Source organism: Peromyscus maniculatus, chromosome 1 (genome assembly GCF_049852395.1).
Source record: "Peromyscus maniculatus bairdii isolate BWxNUB_F1_BW_parent chromosome 1, HU_Pman_BW_mat_3.1, whole genome shotgun sequence".
Lineage (NCBI taxonomy): Eukaryota > Metazoa > Chordata > Mammalia > Rodentia > Cricetidae > Peromyscus > Peromyscus maniculatus.
The window spans coordinates 38,645,414-38,662,815 of record NC_134852.1 but is presented as its reverse complement, the minus strand read 5'-3'; positions in this window follow the sequence as shown (position 1 = coordinate 38,662,815).

The window sequence follows — 17,402 nt, the reverse complement described above, 5'->3', positions numbered from 1 at the left end:
CTGACCTGAAACCCTGTGTGTGTGTGTGTGTGTGTGTGTGTGTGTGTGTGTGTGTGTGTGTGTATGATGCTAGTCTTAACTCACAGATATCCGGCTGTCTCTGCTTTCAGAGTGCTGGGATTACAGGTGTATATGGCCATACCAAGCCTATGAAAATTTTTTAAAAAGTTCTTAAATATTTCCAGATGCACCCTGTCTTGAAAAAAAAATGGATGTATACTCTATTAGTTTTTTTTATTTGTTTTATTCCTTTGTCTTTTGAGATAGTCTCACCATGTAACTCTGGCTAGCCTGGAATTCACTGTGTAGATCAGGTTGGCCTCAAGCTCACAGAGATCTGCTTGAGTCTGCCTCCTAAATGCTGGGATTAATGGTGAGTACCACCCTGCTCAGACTATTCTACTAGTTTGAAAGTTTCTGCTAATACATTAAAGACTTTTTTCCTAAAAAGCTTACATAATGGGAAAATACAATTTTAAAACAGTGGAGAACTACTATGTATAGTTTATCTTTCTACTGTGTTGGGGCCCCAAAACAGCTTGACCACACAGCTGCCATGACAGGCTTAGAGGCCCAGACACAGCTTCTGTGACAGGCTTACTGGTAGGCAATACCCAGACCCAGGAAAAGCCATAAGCTGACCCCACCCAGGGAGGGCCTATATCTAAAGGGAAGTACCTGACATCCCAAATGTTCCAACCATTAGATAAGGTGGCTATTATGCCCAGATCGTGGGGACCCCCAAAAGCCCACCATGGAGACAGAATCCCGAATGTAAAAGCAAAGAGCCTTTATTCTCTTCAAGCTCCGAGCTTGGTCTCTCTGTCTGTCCAACAGAACAGTGAGAGCAGAGAGCCCTGAGCTCAAGTGGGGTGGGGTTTTTATCATAGCAGAGGTTGAGGTGAGGGGATTTCCAAGGTCCAGGACCCTGATTGGCTGACAATTGTCTAGGGGTATCTGTAAAACAAAAATAGGCGTGTGCTAGACTCAAGGACATCTGCCCACCTTATCTAATGGTTGGAATGTTTGGGATGTCAGGTACTTCCTCATCCCTGGGTGATATCAGCTTAAGGCTTTTCCTGGATCTGGGTATTGCCTGCCAGTAAGCCTGTCACAGCGGCTGTGTCTAGGGCCCTAAGCCTGTTATGGCTGCTGTGTGGTTAAGCTGTTTTGGGGCCCCTCCACAGTGGCCAGATGTACCTGAGTCCACCTATTTTTGTTTTACAGATAACCCTAGACACTTGTCAGCCAATCAGGGTCCTGGATCCTGGAAATCCTTTTACCCCAACCTCTGCTATGATAAAAACCCTACCCTACCTGGGCTCAGGGCTCTCTGCTTTCACCACTGTGTGGGACTGTTGTGCCCAGATCGTGACCCCCAGAGAGACCACCAAAGATGAGCATGCCGGAATGCAAAAGCAAGGTTTAATTCTGGATATCCAAAAGCAATACAAGCCTAGGCAGGGACTTCATCCAATACACCCAACGCAGTGGACTCTGGAGGAAGTGCCCACCTATCTGCAAGTTCAGGTTTTAAAGAAAAAAATCACAAGGTTATATCATTTAGGGGTGCTAGTACGGGTACAATTCTGATTGGCTCGCTTCTAGGGACTTCTAGAAATTACTTCTAAGGGAGTGGTTGCCCACCACCATTTCTCATTGGTTGCCCTCAGGTGGGGCATTTCTGTGGTCAGTTACCCTGGAAACCAGGGAGAGGACATTCCATAGTCTGGTAGGCATTACCTTGTGACTATCTTGTGACTCTGTACTTTTACACTTCCTGGTTTCTGGAATCTGAACTGACTGGTTTCAGTAACTAATGGCCTATTCCTAAAAGAAGAAATCTTAGGCCTTAGTTTTTGGGTGAAAGCATTTTGGTCTTATTTCTAAGATGGCTCATTTTGGTCTCACAGGACAGACAGAGAGACCAAGCTCCGGAGCTTGAAAATAAAGGCTTTTGGCTTTTACATATGAGATTTGGTCTTTGTGGTGGTCTTTTTGGTGTCCCCTCGATCTAGGCATAACATCCCAACAGCAAAATGGAAGACATGGAATTATAGGCTGGCCTCAGACTCAGAAATCCACCTGCCTCTGCCTCCATAGTGCTGGGATTAAAGGCATGCAATGCACCACCACTGCCCAGCAAGATTTTAATTTTTATTTTATGTGTATGGGTGTTTTATTGGCATGCATGTCTGTGCACCACTTGTGTGCCTGGTGCCAGTGGAGGTCAGAAGAGAGCATCAGATTCTCCTGGAACTGCAGTTACAGATGTTTGTGAACTGCCATGTAGGTGCTGAGAGGAGTCAAACCTGGAAGAACACCAGCGTTCTAAAGCATTGAGCATCTCTCCAGACCCCCATGATTGATCAATTGATCGTGTGTGTGTGTGTGTGTGTGTGTGTGTGTGTGTGTGTGTGTGCGCGCGCAGGTGCATGCATGCACATATGAGCAGATATGTGCATGCTCATGGAGACCAGAAAAGAGCATCTGATCCTCTAAAACTTAAGTTATTGTGAGTGACCTGATGTAGGCACTAGGAACCAAACTTAGATCCTCAGAAAGACTGCAATGTCCTCTTAGCCTCTGAGATGTCTCTCCAACCCCCACAGCAAAGTTATTCACCATGAGCACCCCTGACAATATGGGCTGGAGTAGTAGAATACATCTTGTGAAAGTGAAGTAAGTGTTCACCAGTACCTCTAGTTTCTCCCCACCAGTTATCAGTGGCAACCTCTGTCCCCAAGTCAACCAGCAGTGTCTTGGGATAGTGAGATGGTTCAATGGATAAGGGTGCTTGCTGTCAACCCTGACAACTAGAGATTGATCCCAAAACCCATATGGTAAAAACAAAGAGCTCTCTATCCTCTGATCTCCATACATGTGCCCCAAAACATACACACATGACAAATATGTAAATAAATAAATGGGAGCTGGAGAGATGGCTCAGCTGGCTAGAGCACTTGTTCTTGCAGAGTGCCTGACAACAATCTGTAACTCCAGGTTGAGGGTGCCCAATGCCCTCTTCTGACCTCCTCCGACACCTGCTCTCTCTCTCTCTCTCTCTCTCTCTCTCTCTCTCTCTCTCTCTCTCTCTCTCTTTCTCTCTCTCTCTCTCACACACACACACACAATTAAATATAATACAATTTCAATTAAAAAGTAGCCCAGGTGATGGTGGCACACACCTTTAATACCAACACTTGGGAGGCAGAGGCAGGGGGAATCTCTGAGTTAGAGGCCAGCCTCTACAGAGTGAGTTCCAGGACAGCCACTCAGAGAAATTCTATCTCAAAAACAAAACAAAACAATGTAAATGTAAACTGGGCCTGGTCATGCATGCCTTTAATCCCAGCACTCAGGAGGCAAAGGCATGTGATCTCTGTGAGTTTGGGGCCAGCCTGGTCTACATAGTAAGTTCTCGGACAATTGGGCCTAAAAAAGAGAAACTCTGTTCCAAAACTAGCAGTAATAATAATTTACAATTTTTAAATATATACACTTTACTTATGTATGTGTGTCTGTATATAACATGTATACAAGTGCCTGTGAAAGACAGAAGAGGATGTCAGATCCCTTGGAAATGGGGTTATAGGCTACCTGACATGAGTGCTGGTAACTGACCTTGGGTTACAAACAAAAGCAGTGTTTTGTGCCCAGCCTTTTCCTGGGTAGATTTGAATGAATGTCCATTCACTCAAGATAGGAAAATTAACCACCAAAGTCCAACTTGGTGAATTGGGTTTGCTTCCAAGGAGAAAGGGTTACTCCCAAGAGCAGAAATGATTCAAAGGAAGCTGCATCACCAAGGTTGGCCTCAGCATGGGTGACAAACAGAAAGGTGGCGCTCTGCATAATTCCCAGGCAGCCCAGCTGGTCTCTGCCTCTTTGAGGCAACCATGCTGGTCTCAGAGTGTCTTACTTGTACACTTGGGAAGGGAGAGGCTTGGTGTATCTGGTCCGTTTCTGGGACTTCTTGGGTTGTTTATTTCCTGAGGTTTTGTTTTTTGTTTTTCCTAAGATTTTATTTTTATTTTAAAATTATGTGCACATGGGTGCTGTAGAGACCAGAATCATTGGATCCCATGAAGCTAGAGTTACTGCTAACTGACATGTATGCTGGGTGCCAACTTCCTGAATTTTAATGAACTTCCCTTTAGGATAAAATGATTCCCCTCTCTTTAGCACATCCTGCTCTTAATAAGCTTCCCTCCAAGATGGAATGTGTTCTCTGAGAAGGAATTGCTGAGCCACCACCCCACCCCAACACACATCACCAATGACTTATAAACAATGTCTCCAGACATTGCCAAATACATCCTGGGAGACAAAAAAAAAAAAAAAAAAAAAAAGCCTCCCTGGTTTGAAAGAGATTTAATCTTGATCACCATTCCCACTGCAGAGCCTTTCATACTCGGTCCCTCAGTCAGGAGCACCTCCCATGTCCTCTCCACCCTCCAGGTTCCCGGTCAAATGCTACCTCCTACTGCCCACTCTAGCCAAAAACTGTAGCAGGAATCTTAAAAGTTCTTATTAATAAAATCAAACCTGAGGCGAGTTATTGGGGTCCATGCTGGTAGATCAGAAGACAGAACAAGCCACAGCTATCTCACCTCGCCGGATCCTCATTTGGTCTTGTCTCCTCAGACTGGAGGCCTCTGAGTCCTCATCCGGAATGGGTCTCAGCTGAACTACTGCTCAAAAGCCTGAATGCTTAACCAGCCAAAATCTTCTAGTTTCTGGTCCTCACGCCTTATATATCTTTTTGCTTTCTACCACTATTCCCTGGGATTAAAGGCTGGCTTTCTGGGATTAAAGGCGTGTGTCACCATGCTTGACTATTTCCAATGTGGCCTTGAACTCACAGAGATCCAGAGGGATTTCTATCTCTGGAATGCTAGGATTAAAGGTGTGAGTGCCACCATTTTCTAGCCTTTGTATCTAGTGGCTGTCTGTTCTCTGACCCCAGATAAATTTATTAGAGTACACAATATTTTGGGGAACACAATACCACCACAAAAAACAAAACAAACAAACAAACAAAGCCTTCTATTAAGCCTCCACTCTCTTCTATTACCCTTTTTATTTATAGATCTTTAGCCCTGCATGAGATGACCTAAGACCTATCTTGTCTGTCTTTTCTATTAGGGTTCTCAAAGGAACAAAACTAGCAGAATAAAAGGGATGATGATGATGATGATGATGATGATGATTATTAAAGAGACTTACTAGAATGAGCATAAGCTGGGTAGTCCAACAACAGCCACTTGCACACTGAGAAGCTGAGGACTCAGTAGCTGAGGAGGGGGTACTTACCAAGTGTGGGTGATCCAAAGTATCTGCACCATAGGGAATCTCACCCCAGCAGTGTTGACAAGTTCTCCATAGCTGCAGAGATGGTATCTTCCCTTCAGTTAACTTCCCACACCTAGCTACATGCAATTAGGAAAGAATTACATACAATTTGACAGGAAGTGTGGGACAGACGAGCTAGAATCTCAGATAACCGTCCAATGACCTTCCCCTCACCCCTCTTCTTGTGTTTTGTTTTGTCTTGACACAATCTCACTATGTATCCTTGGTCTGGAACTATGTAGACTATCAGAGATCTTCATGCCTCTGCCTCCCAAGTGCTGGGATTAAAAGCATGTGTCACCTTGCCTGTGTATCTCTTCTTTGTATAAGGGAACATCATTAGTCAACAAGCCGATCTGTTCTGATGGTTGACAGCTGTTATGCTCAAAGGATAATGCTACACAACATAAGCCCTGTTCTGGGTGATTAGAGTAGTTTGAAAGCAATTGGCCCCCATCACCTCATAGGGAGTGGCACTAGCAGGAGGTGTGGCTTTGTTGGAGTGAGTGTGATCTTACTGGAGGAAATGTGTCACTGTGGCGGTGGGCTTTGAGGTCTATGCTCAAGATACCATCCAGTGTCTCAGTCGACTTCCTGTTGCCTTCTGATCAAGATGTAGCCAGCACCATGTCTCCCTGCACACCACCATGCTCCCCACCATGATGATAATGGACTGAACCTCTAAACTGTAAGCTGCAAACTCAATTAAATGTTTTCCTTTGTAAGAGTTGCTGTAGTCATGGTGTCTCTTCACAGCAATAGAAACTCTAACTAAAACAGTGATGCAGGAGACCCAGAAGTGAGTCAGTACAGTCCTGTTCTCAAAGGACTTTCAGGTGGCAAGGGCCACATCAGGCCTGTCTGGTGATCAGAAGTGTGACAACAAAGATCCCAGAGACCACAAGAAGCCAAAACTGAGGACTTGGAGAACACTACCTACCCATATAAGGAACAGACATGATGGCTCATAAAGGATGAGTAGCAGTTCATTTGGGAAGAACATTAGTCTATACTCATCTTTCCATGGTTAAGAGCACTGACTGCTCTTTCAGAAGACCCAGGTTCAGTTCCTAGCACCCATATAGCAGCTCACAACCATCTGTAACTCCAGTTCCACAGGGATCTGGTACTCTCTTCTGGCCTCTACAAGCACTGCATGCATATGGTATACTTATATAACACAGACAAAACACTCATACGTGTTTTTTTAAAGAATATGGGACCTGAAAATGAATGGGTATTAAACCCTGCCCTTCTCAGAAAACTGTTAACCTGATTGGCAACAGTTATGATACAGGACAGACAGCAGCAGAGAGAGCCCACTGAGCTGTAGAAGATACTACGGGCTATGTGATAGCTGGGGAAGACCACCCAGAATGAGTCCAAGTGGTCTGGGATCCTTCCATACCAGATGCTGAAGATGTGAGAACCTGCCCTTGTCTTAGAACAATGCTGAGCTGGTGACACACCTTGACCTATACAGTCCTTGCTCCACTTGCCTCCCACTTACTGATCAGGACATAAGATTAGCAAAGTCAAAGTTAGAGCAGGGGAAATAACTCAGTTGGTAGAGTGCCAAGCTAGCACATATGAAGTTCTTCAGTCCATCCATCCCAGCACCATATAAACCAGGTATAAGGTACACCTATATTTCCAGCACTTGAGAGGTGAAGGCAAGAAGATTAGAAATTCAAGATCATCCCCATACAGATGTCAAAGATACTCACTAGAGAAGCAGCACAGCTGGTGTCTGAGAGTTTAGAGTGACCAGAGCAGAAGACGCTGGGCACAGGGCCAAGGCAACCACCACAGGAGAATGGCATCCAGTGTTCCAGGGCCATCCTCCCATTCTGACTTTCCCTGTTGTTGTGTATGCAGGGCCAATTAGAAGACTGGATGCAGCAGACTAGACTGAGCCCTTTAGGATTATATGAAGTGTAATCTCAGTTGTCAAACTGCCTTTGAACTGCATCTTCAAGCATAGGCTCCTCATCTTACCATGCTAATGAGGTTTTCTAGGTAGGCGTATGGTTCTTGAAAAGGCTAAAGCAGCCACCTAGCAAATGGGGTAACAGCATACCACTTGCTGGGGAGGGCCACACTGGAAACTGATGTCCACTCCAGGTAAAAAATTGTCCAATGGAAACAAGCTACACAGTGTGGATTTCTGAAGTAACATGCAAGATACCCACCACCCCTACACCTATGACATCTTTTCCTCCCATGTCTGTGGCCATTACAAGTCCCATTCCCCCAAAATGACAAAGCAGGACTTTGGCCTGGTAAATGCTCAGCATTCCTCAAAAACCTTGTAAAGTGGGTTTCTGTTTGCTGGAAAAAGCCATTACTTTCTTACCTGCTCCTGCAGTCCCCCTCCCCCAATCTCCAGAGAGGACTTCTGGTTCTCTATTAACAGGCTTCCAACAGATCAGAGCTCCACACTAATTCCCAGGCTGTTCCAGCTAACCTCCTCCTGCCACAACAAAACCCCTTAGAACTGGCAAGACTCTTCTACCAGTTTGCTACCTTCTCTGCTCCCCATAGCCCTGGCAACTGTCAATCTGCTCCTCTTTGTCCCTGATAATAATGGAGTGGTCATGTTGGCAGTTTCTTTACTACACCCCTTGCATATACACAGAGAACCTCTTTGATGTTATCAAAGCCTTGTTATCAAAGCCTTGCCATTAATTAATATGATTGGGTAAGGATTTTAGAGCATGATTCTTGGGGTGAATCGAGAACAGACCTGGGGAAAAAACTCTTACAAGCAAAGAAAAAACAAAAAACTTTTCTGTTAAGTGTAAACGAGTGAGATGAATTTCAAAGGAAGGGTTGAAGACCTGCTTGATAAAGGAGGAGTGGGCAAAAGGTTGTTACAGCAGTCTGAGAGAGACATGTAAGAGTCTAATGAGAGATGAAAGTACTATCTCAAGGGTATGGGAAGAGGTCAGTAGAGTAAACAGCAAGATTATCAAGTGGTGAAGGGAAGGGGCATCCGAGGCTCAACAGGAAATGATACTTGGTGTAATTCCTGGAAAGAAGCAGTGTCTGCAAGGACCAATTAGAACTGTAGTGATGTGGAGAAGCTGCCGTACTGCAGGTCCGTAGGCTTATCCTGGAGTAGTTTGTTTTCAATATTATTTTATGATTGTTTTGCCTAAATGCATGTCCAGGCCCATGTACATGCAACAGCCAGAAGAGGGTGTCAGATCCCTTAGAACTGCAATTATAAATGCCCATGAGCTGCCACATGAGTGTTAATCAGCCAGTGTTCTTAACTGATGAGCCATCACTCCAGTCCTATCTCAGGCTAGCTTTGGCTCCTGAATAGCCATTCATTGCTCACCTCTGTCAGAACATTCCGTGGCTAATAAAAACCTTTGGAGCCTATTAATTTAGCAGATCACTAGCTTCCACCAACCAAAAAGCTAAAAATGTCATCAAATAGCATCTGAGACCTATAGGAGAGCCTCCTCCATCTTGCTGTGATCACCTTTCTGATATACCCACTAATATATTTTAAAATTGCCTTGATAATGACTTTCTTTGCTCTGTAAAACTATAAAACTTCATGAAGCTTGTTTCCACAGTGGACCAAGGAATTTGGTGTAACCTAAATCTGTGTTGCCAGGCTATAGTCACTCAAATTTGGCTCTAGAATAAACAAACTATCTCCTATTCCCTTTAAGGTGAGAGATGTGGTTTTTTCATATCAGCACTGGAGATCCCAGCCAGGGTGTCATCTGAATGCCTCATGCTCCCAATTCTCTCTGCTTCTTTAGGATGCCCCACCAGTGCTTTCTTGGAGGGGTGTTTGTCTGCACCTCACTTAGCAACTGAGGGTAGTTTCCCAATATTATCCTGGGGCTGAGACCATACCATTACTGTATCGTGCTTAATTCTTAGCACTATCAAAGGGTTTGCCAGGTAGGTTTAGGGGACATGGGAGCCATGAAGTGTTTTTAGATCAAATCAGATAACATTCTCTATTTATCATGGTGTTCACTGGCGGTGGCCACATCAGGTGGCAACTGAGCTCCAGGAATTCCGCTCACCCGAATGCAAGGCTTTGATGGGTGAATCTCTGATAGGCAAGGTCCTAAGGGCTTCAGCTCCATGTTTTTTGCTACTGCTGTACCTTTACTTGTTTACCACTGCCATTTTTCTCCGTTATCTGGCATGGTGTGAATGGGTATGGGGGGATCCCCACTGCCTTTAATGTAGTGTGATTATCTCATGGAAATATTCCCTCTGCTGGGCATTTTTACCTGTGGATTATTATGAAGATGATTTCCTCTTAAGATGTACTGTTTAGCAGAAGTAATGATTTTATACAATAGTGTTAGCTTCAATAGAATTTTGATGATTAAGGGTTTTAAACAAATGTAGTAAGGGATTATGACAGAAGTTAATTTAGTGGAAACATTAATATAGGCAAAGGTAGGATAGTGTTGCCCCTGCCGATGATAAAGCAGGGACTGCAGAGGAGAGAAAATAGGAACAAGGAAGTGTCATATAGCTAGGACTTATGGGCTTCATTTGAGGAGTCATATATAGTATGGCTTAGGTTAATGATTAAGGAAGTCCCAGAAGTCAGGCTAATTCAGGTTCTTTTTGATGTTGGGAAATGTGCTCATGGGTTTCCATGTGCATCATAGCTAAAACAAAGGTTAAAATAACTGACTTCATGTAATTGAAAAACAAAGAATTAGCTGGTTTATTAAGATAATTGGACAGCACTCTAAAATATAAAAAATGAAACAAGTAACCTATTTTTCTGGCAATTACAAAAACTAGTGCCTATGTAAACAGGTATGGCTGAAAGGCTCCTGATCTGTGAGAAGTCTAAAAGAATGTTTAACTGAGTGTGGGTTTGTAAGAAAATGTGTAAGGTTGTGGTTAAGAAATGTAATGGGGTTGACCTGTTCCAGAAAAAAATGTTTTTAAGGTGATTATGTAGCAACTATGTAACTTTGATTATAGGAAAAACCCTCTTCTTATGATGGACTTGGTATGGAGGAATAAAAAGTGTCTGAAAAAGAAGTAGAAACAGCTTTTACCCCTCAGAAAAGAAGTCTGTGTGTTTTCCCCACCAACTCTGCATCTCCTTCCCAGTCTCTCTGATCTGCAGAAGGCTGGACCCTCTGCAGTTCACTGAACATAACAGAAGGTTGTGGGGGAATAGGAAGCACAGTGCCTGAGCTGAGAGTAACCACGAACAGTGGGATTCAAGTCTCGGCTTTTCTTCACAATTATAATAGGAGCTGTCCCCCTGGAAACTCAGTTACATTCATGACCTCTCAGCGTGACTTCAGGGCCTTACACTAAACAAGTGGCTCACCTCTTGATAGTAAAGCTAAGAGACATTTTCACAAAGCTATGAGCAAGCCCCCAAAATCCCGTTTGTCCCTCAGACCCATCAATTCCAAAGCTAAGGTCCCATCCACCCTCAAGATTCTTCAGTCTATGACTAAACACATAAAAGAAGCAAATGACTGGATTCCTGCTGGGGAAAAAAGGAAGAAATGAAAGCAAGACACCAAAAGGGAGAGAAGATGGGGGGGGGATGGGGGTTAAAGAATAAAGAATAAAGCACCATACCCTGAAGAAAGTGTGCAGGCAGAGGTGAGGACCACCAGGAAGATGCAGCTTTCTAGAAGAGAAAGATTGCTCTCTGGTGTTTGGGGAGGCCATATAAGAAACAAGCACCTGCCTGAACCTGAAGTCAGGTGCATACCCTAGATGCTAGCTGGAGACAGAAAAACAAGGACTCTGCATCTTGGAAACCCGTGGTCTGTGCATTTCCACTGTAAACTCTTAATTAGATGAGGCCTGTCCCCTGACCTCTCTCAGTGTTCCCTGAAACCACCACAAAACACCTTTTTTTAAACTTAGATACATATACAAACGAATGTAACTCTATCAAACAAAATCATTTTTATTTTTATTTTTTTCCTGTGTGGTTTTGTTTATGTGTTCATGTGTACACACGTACATAGAGGCTACAGGCCAACAATGGTGTCTTCCTTATTCATTCTACTACAAGCTATTTTTTTAAAGATTTATTTTTATTATTTATGTATACATGTGTGTTTCTGTGTGGAATGTATGCTACATGTGTGCTTTTGCTTGTGAAGACCAGAAGAGGACATCACATACCCTGGAACTGAAGTTTTAGGTGGTTGTGAGCGACCTGACATTGGGGCTGGGAACTGAACTCATAAAACTCTGAAGAACAGCAAGCACACCAAACTGCTGAGCCATCTCTCCAGATCAACGCCCTAGTTTTTGAGATAAAGTTTCTCACTGAACCTACAACAACCAATCTCACTAGGCTGGGTATTAACAAGCTCTGTGGAGTCTACTGTCTCCGGTTCCCAGCCCACTCCAAACACTGAGATTACAGGCGCACATCACTTTGCTCAGCTTTTTTTTTTGATTTTTCGAGACAGGGTTTCTCTGTGTAGCTTTGCGCCTTTCCTGGGACTCACTTGGTAGCCCAGGCTGGCCTCGAACTCACAGAGATCCGCCTGCCTCTGCCTCCCGAGTGCTGGGATTAAAGGTGTGCGCCACCACCGCCCGGCTTTTGCTCAGCTTTTTAACCTGTATGTTGGAGATACAAACTGAGCCATTTCTCAAGCCTCCAAACTTTACTTTTAAAAAAATTCACAGCCAAAAGCCCACCCTGCGCCAACTGGAAACAGGTAAGGCGACATCTCTGGACTGGGCAGACCAGGTCTTTAGTCCCTAGGCCCAGGGAGCACATTCTGTGCCCTTCCCCCGCAGCCATAGGAGCCCCAGGGACCTGACAGCTGCCTCTTCCCCTGCCCCCTTGCCAAGCTAACCATCCCCAGTGGCACCAGTGACCACCCAAGCCATAAACCCACCCTGCACCAATTGGGAATAGCTGCTCCCTGAGACAGAGCCCACCAGCGACGACTGGACTAAGAGCTGCTCCCTGAGACACAAAGTCCATGAGCACCAATTCGACCAAGTGCCCTGATTAGACCAAGAGCTCCCATAAGACCAAGAGAGCCTCCCTCAGACACAGACACAGCTTGCACCAAGTGGAGGAAGAAATGGGTAAATGCCAGCGCAAAAATACAGTCAACAACATAAATATCAATATGGCACCATTAGAACTTCGTGGTTCTACATCAGTAAAACCTGAACAGCCCAATGCAGAAGATGCAGAAGAAATCAACCTTAAAAATGACTTTAAGAAGATGATAAAGGTGTTAAAAGAGAAAATGAAAAATTCCCTTAAAGAAATCGAGGAAAAGATAAACAAAAAATTGGAAGAAATCAGTGAGTCCATTAAAGAAAGCCAAAAAAAAAAAAAAAAGAAAGAAAGAAAGAAAGAAAGAAAGAAAGAAAGAAAGAAAGAAAGAAAGAAAAGAAAAAATCAAACAGGTGAAGGACAGTACAAGTTTTGAAAACGGAAATAGAGGCAATAAAGAAGACACAAACTGAGTGAATTCTGGAAATGGATAATCTGAGTAAACAAACAGGAACTACAAATGCAAGCATAACCAACAGAACACAAGAGATAGAAGAGAGAATCTCTGGCACTGAAGATACATAGAGGAAGTAGATTCGTCAGTCAAGGAAAACATTAAAGCTAACAAAGTCATAACACAAAACATCCAGGAAATTTGGGACACCATGAAAAGACCAAACTTGAGAATAACAGGGCTACAAGAAAGAGAAGAAGCCGGGCGGTGGTGGCGCACGCCTTTAATCCCAGCACTCGGGAGGCAGAGGCAGGCGGATCTCTGTGAGTTCGAGGCCAGCCTGGACTACCAAGTGAGTCCCAGGAAAGGCGCAAAGCTATACAGAGAAACCCTGTCTTGAAAAACCAAAAAAAAAAAAAAAAAAAAAAAAAAAAAAAAAAAAAAAAAAAAAAAAAAAAAAAAAAAAAAAAAAGAAAGAGAAGAATACAACTCAAAGGCACAGAAAATATATTCAACAAAAACAAAGAAGGAAACTTTCCTAACCTAAAGAAGGAAATGCCTATGAAGATACAAGAAGCTTACAGAACACCAAATAGACTGGCTCCAAAGAAAAAGTCCCCTCGCCACATAATAATTGAACAACTAAACATATAGAATTAGGAAAAAATATTAAGAGCTGCAAAGGAAAAAGGACAAGTAACATATAAAGGCAGACCCATCAGAATAACACCTGACTTCTTAATGGAGACTATGAAAGCCAGGAGGTCCTGAACAGATGTTATGCAGACACTAAGAGGCCATGGATGCCAACCTAGACTATTATACCCAGCAAAATTCTCAATCAACATAGATGGAGTAAACAAAATATTCCATGATAAAACCAGATTTAAACAATCCCTATCCACAAATCCAGCCCTATAAAAAGCACTAGAAGAAAAAAATCCAACCTAAGAAAGTCAGATACACCCATGAAAACACAGGCAATAAAAATCCCACACCAACAAATTCCAAAGAAGGGAAACACATAACAGTGCCACCAAAAACAAAACAAAACAAAACAAAAAACAAAACAAAAACAACAACAAAAAAAACAGGAATTAATAATCACTGGTCATTAATATCCCTTAATATCAATGGTCTCAATTCACCTATAAAAAGACACAGGCTGACAGAATGGATATGAAAGCAGGATCCATCCTTCTGCTGCATACAAGAAACATACCTCAACTTTAAAGACAGATACTACCTTAGAGTATTAGGCTGGGAAAAGACTTTCCAATCAAATGGACTTAAGAAGCAAGCTGGTGTAGCTATCCTAACATCTAATAAAATGGACTTCAAACTAAAATCAACCAAAAGAGATTGGGAAGGACATTACATATTTATCACAAGGAAAATCCAATAGGATGAAGTCTCAATTCTGAGCATTTATGCCCCCAATACAACGGCACCCACATTTGTAAAAGAAACATTACTAATGTTTAGTAATGTTTAAATCTTACTTAAATCACACATCAAACTTCACACACTAGTAGTGGGAGATTTTTAACACCCCACTCTCACAAATGGACAGGTCTGCCAGACAGAAACTTAACAGAAATAAGGGAACTAACAGACATTATGACTCAAATGGACTTAATAGATATCTACAGAACATTCTACACTAACACAAAAGAATATACCTTCTTCTCAGCACCCCATAGAACCTTCTCTAAAATTGGTCGCATGCTTGGTCACAAAGCAAATCAGATACAAAAAAATTGGAATAACCTTTTGTCTTAAAGTTAGATTTCAAAAATTACAGAAAGCCTACAATCACATGGAAACTCAATAATGCCCAACTGAAGCAACAATGGGTCAAGGAAGAAATAAAGAAAGAAATTAAAGACCTCCTAGAATTCAATGAAAATGAAAGTACAACATACCCAAACTTATAGGACACAGTGCTAAGAGGAAAATTCATAACACTAAATGCCCACATAAAGAAGATGGAGAAATCTCACATTAGTGACTTAACAGCACACCTAAAAGCTCTAGAACAAGAAGCAAAGTCACCCAGGAGGAATAGATGCCAGCAAATAATCAAACTGAGGGCTAAAATCAATAAAATAGAAACAAAGAAAACAATACAAGGAATCAATGAAACAAAGAGTTGGTTCTTTGAGAAAAACAAGATAGAAAAGCCCTTATCCAAATTAACCAAAAGGCAGAGAGAGGAGAGCATCCAAATTAACCAAATCAGAAATGAAAAGGGAGACATAACAACAATGAGGAAATCCAGAGAATCATTAGGTCATACTTCAAAAACCTTTACTCCACAAAATTAGAAAATCTGAAAGAAATGGACTATTTTCTGGATAGGTACCATATACCAAAGTTAAATTAAGACCAGATAAACTATTTAAACAGACCAATAATCCCTAAGGAAATAGAAACAGTCATTAAAAGTTGCCCAACCAAAAAAAGCCCAGGACCAGATGGTTTCAGCACAGAATTCTACCAGATTTTCAAAGAAGAGCTAATACCAATACTCTTCAAATTGATCCACACAATAAAAGCAGAAGGAACATTACCAAACTCCTTTTTATGAGGCTACAATTGCCCTGATGCCCAAAACAAAAGATGCAACAAAGAAAGAGAATTACAGGCCAATCTCCCTCATGAACATTGACGCAAAAACACTGAATAAAATATTGGCCAACCGAATCCAAAAACACATAAAGCAAATTATCCACCATGACCAAGTAGGCTTCATCCCAGGGATGCAAGGATGGTTCAACATACGAAAATCTGTCAATGTAATACACCATATAGACAAACTGAAAGTAAAAAAAAAAAAAACACATGATCATCTCATTAGATGCTGAAAAGGCATTTGGCAAAATCCAACATCCCTTCATGATAAAGGTCCTACAGAGATCAGGAATACAAGGAACATACCTAAACATAATAAAGGCAATTTACAGCAAGCCAAGAGCCAACATCAATTTAAATGGAGAGAAACACAAAGCAATTCCACTAAAATCAGGATCAAGACAAAAATGTCCATTCTCCTCATATTTATTCAATATAGCACTTGAAGTTCTAGCTAGAGCAATAAGACAACAAAAGAAGATCAAAGGGATACAAATTGGAAAGGAAGAAATCAAACTTTCACTATTTACAGACAATATGATAGTATACATTAGTGACCCAAAATTCTATCAGGGAACTCCTACAGCTGATAAACTTCTTCAGTAATGTGGTAGGATATAAGATTAACTCAAAAAAATCAGTAGCTTTCCTATATACAAATGATAAATGAGCTGAGAAAGAAATCAGAGAAACATCACCCTTTACAATAGCCACAAATAATATAAAATACCTTGGGGTAACACTAACTAATCAAGTGAAGAACCTGTATGATAAGAACTTTAAGTCTCTGAAGAAATTGAAGAAGATATCAGAAAATAGAAAGATCTCCCATGCTCATGGACAGGTAGGGTTAACATAGTAAAAATGGCAATCTTACCAAAAGCAATCTACAGATTCAATGCAATCCCCATCAAAATCCCAACACAATTCTTCACAGACCTGGAAAGAACAATACTCAACTTCATTTGGAAAAACAAAAACCCAAAATAGATAAAAAAATCCTGTACAATAAAGCAACCTCTGGAGGCATCACCGTCCCTGACTTCAAGCTCTACTATAGAGCTATAGTAATTAAAAACAGCTTGATATTGGCATAAAAACCGACAGGTGGACCAATGGAATTGAATTGAAGACCCTGACATTAATCTACACACCTATGAACACATGATTTTTGACAAAGAAGCCAAAACTGTACAATGGAAAAAAGAAAGCATCTTCAACAAATGGTGCTGGCATAACTGGATGTCAACATGTAGAAGGCTGCAAATAGATCCATATCTGTCGCCATTCACAAATCTCAAGTCTAAGTGGATCAAAGACCTCAACATAAATCCAGTTATACTGAACTTGATAGAAGAGAAAGTAGGGAGTGGTCTTGAATGCACTGGCACAGGAGACTACTTCCTATATATAACACCAGTAGCATAGACACTAAGAGCAACAATTAATAAATGGGACCTCTTAAAACTGACAAGCTTTTGTAGTGCAAACACCACCAAAGGACAGCCCATAGAATAGGAAATAATCTTGACCAACCCCATATCTGACAGAGGGCTGATCTCCAAAATATATAAAGAACTCAAGAAACTAGACATCAAAATAACAAACAAACCAATTAAAAAATAGGCTACAGAGCTAAACAGAAAATTCTCAATAGAAGAATCTCAAATAGCTGAAAGACATTTAAGGAAGTGCTCAACATCCTTAGTCATCAGGGAAATGCAAATAAAAATGACCCTGAGATACCATCTTACACCTGTCAGAATGGCTAAGATCAGAAACACTGAGAACAGCTTATGTTGGAGACGATGCAGAACAAGGGAAACACACCTCCACTGTTGGTGGGAGTGCAAACTTGTACAGCCACTTTGGAAATCAGTATGGCGATTTCTCAGAAAATTGGGAATCAATCTACCTCAAGACCCTCTTGGGCATACACCCAAGGAATGCTCAATCATA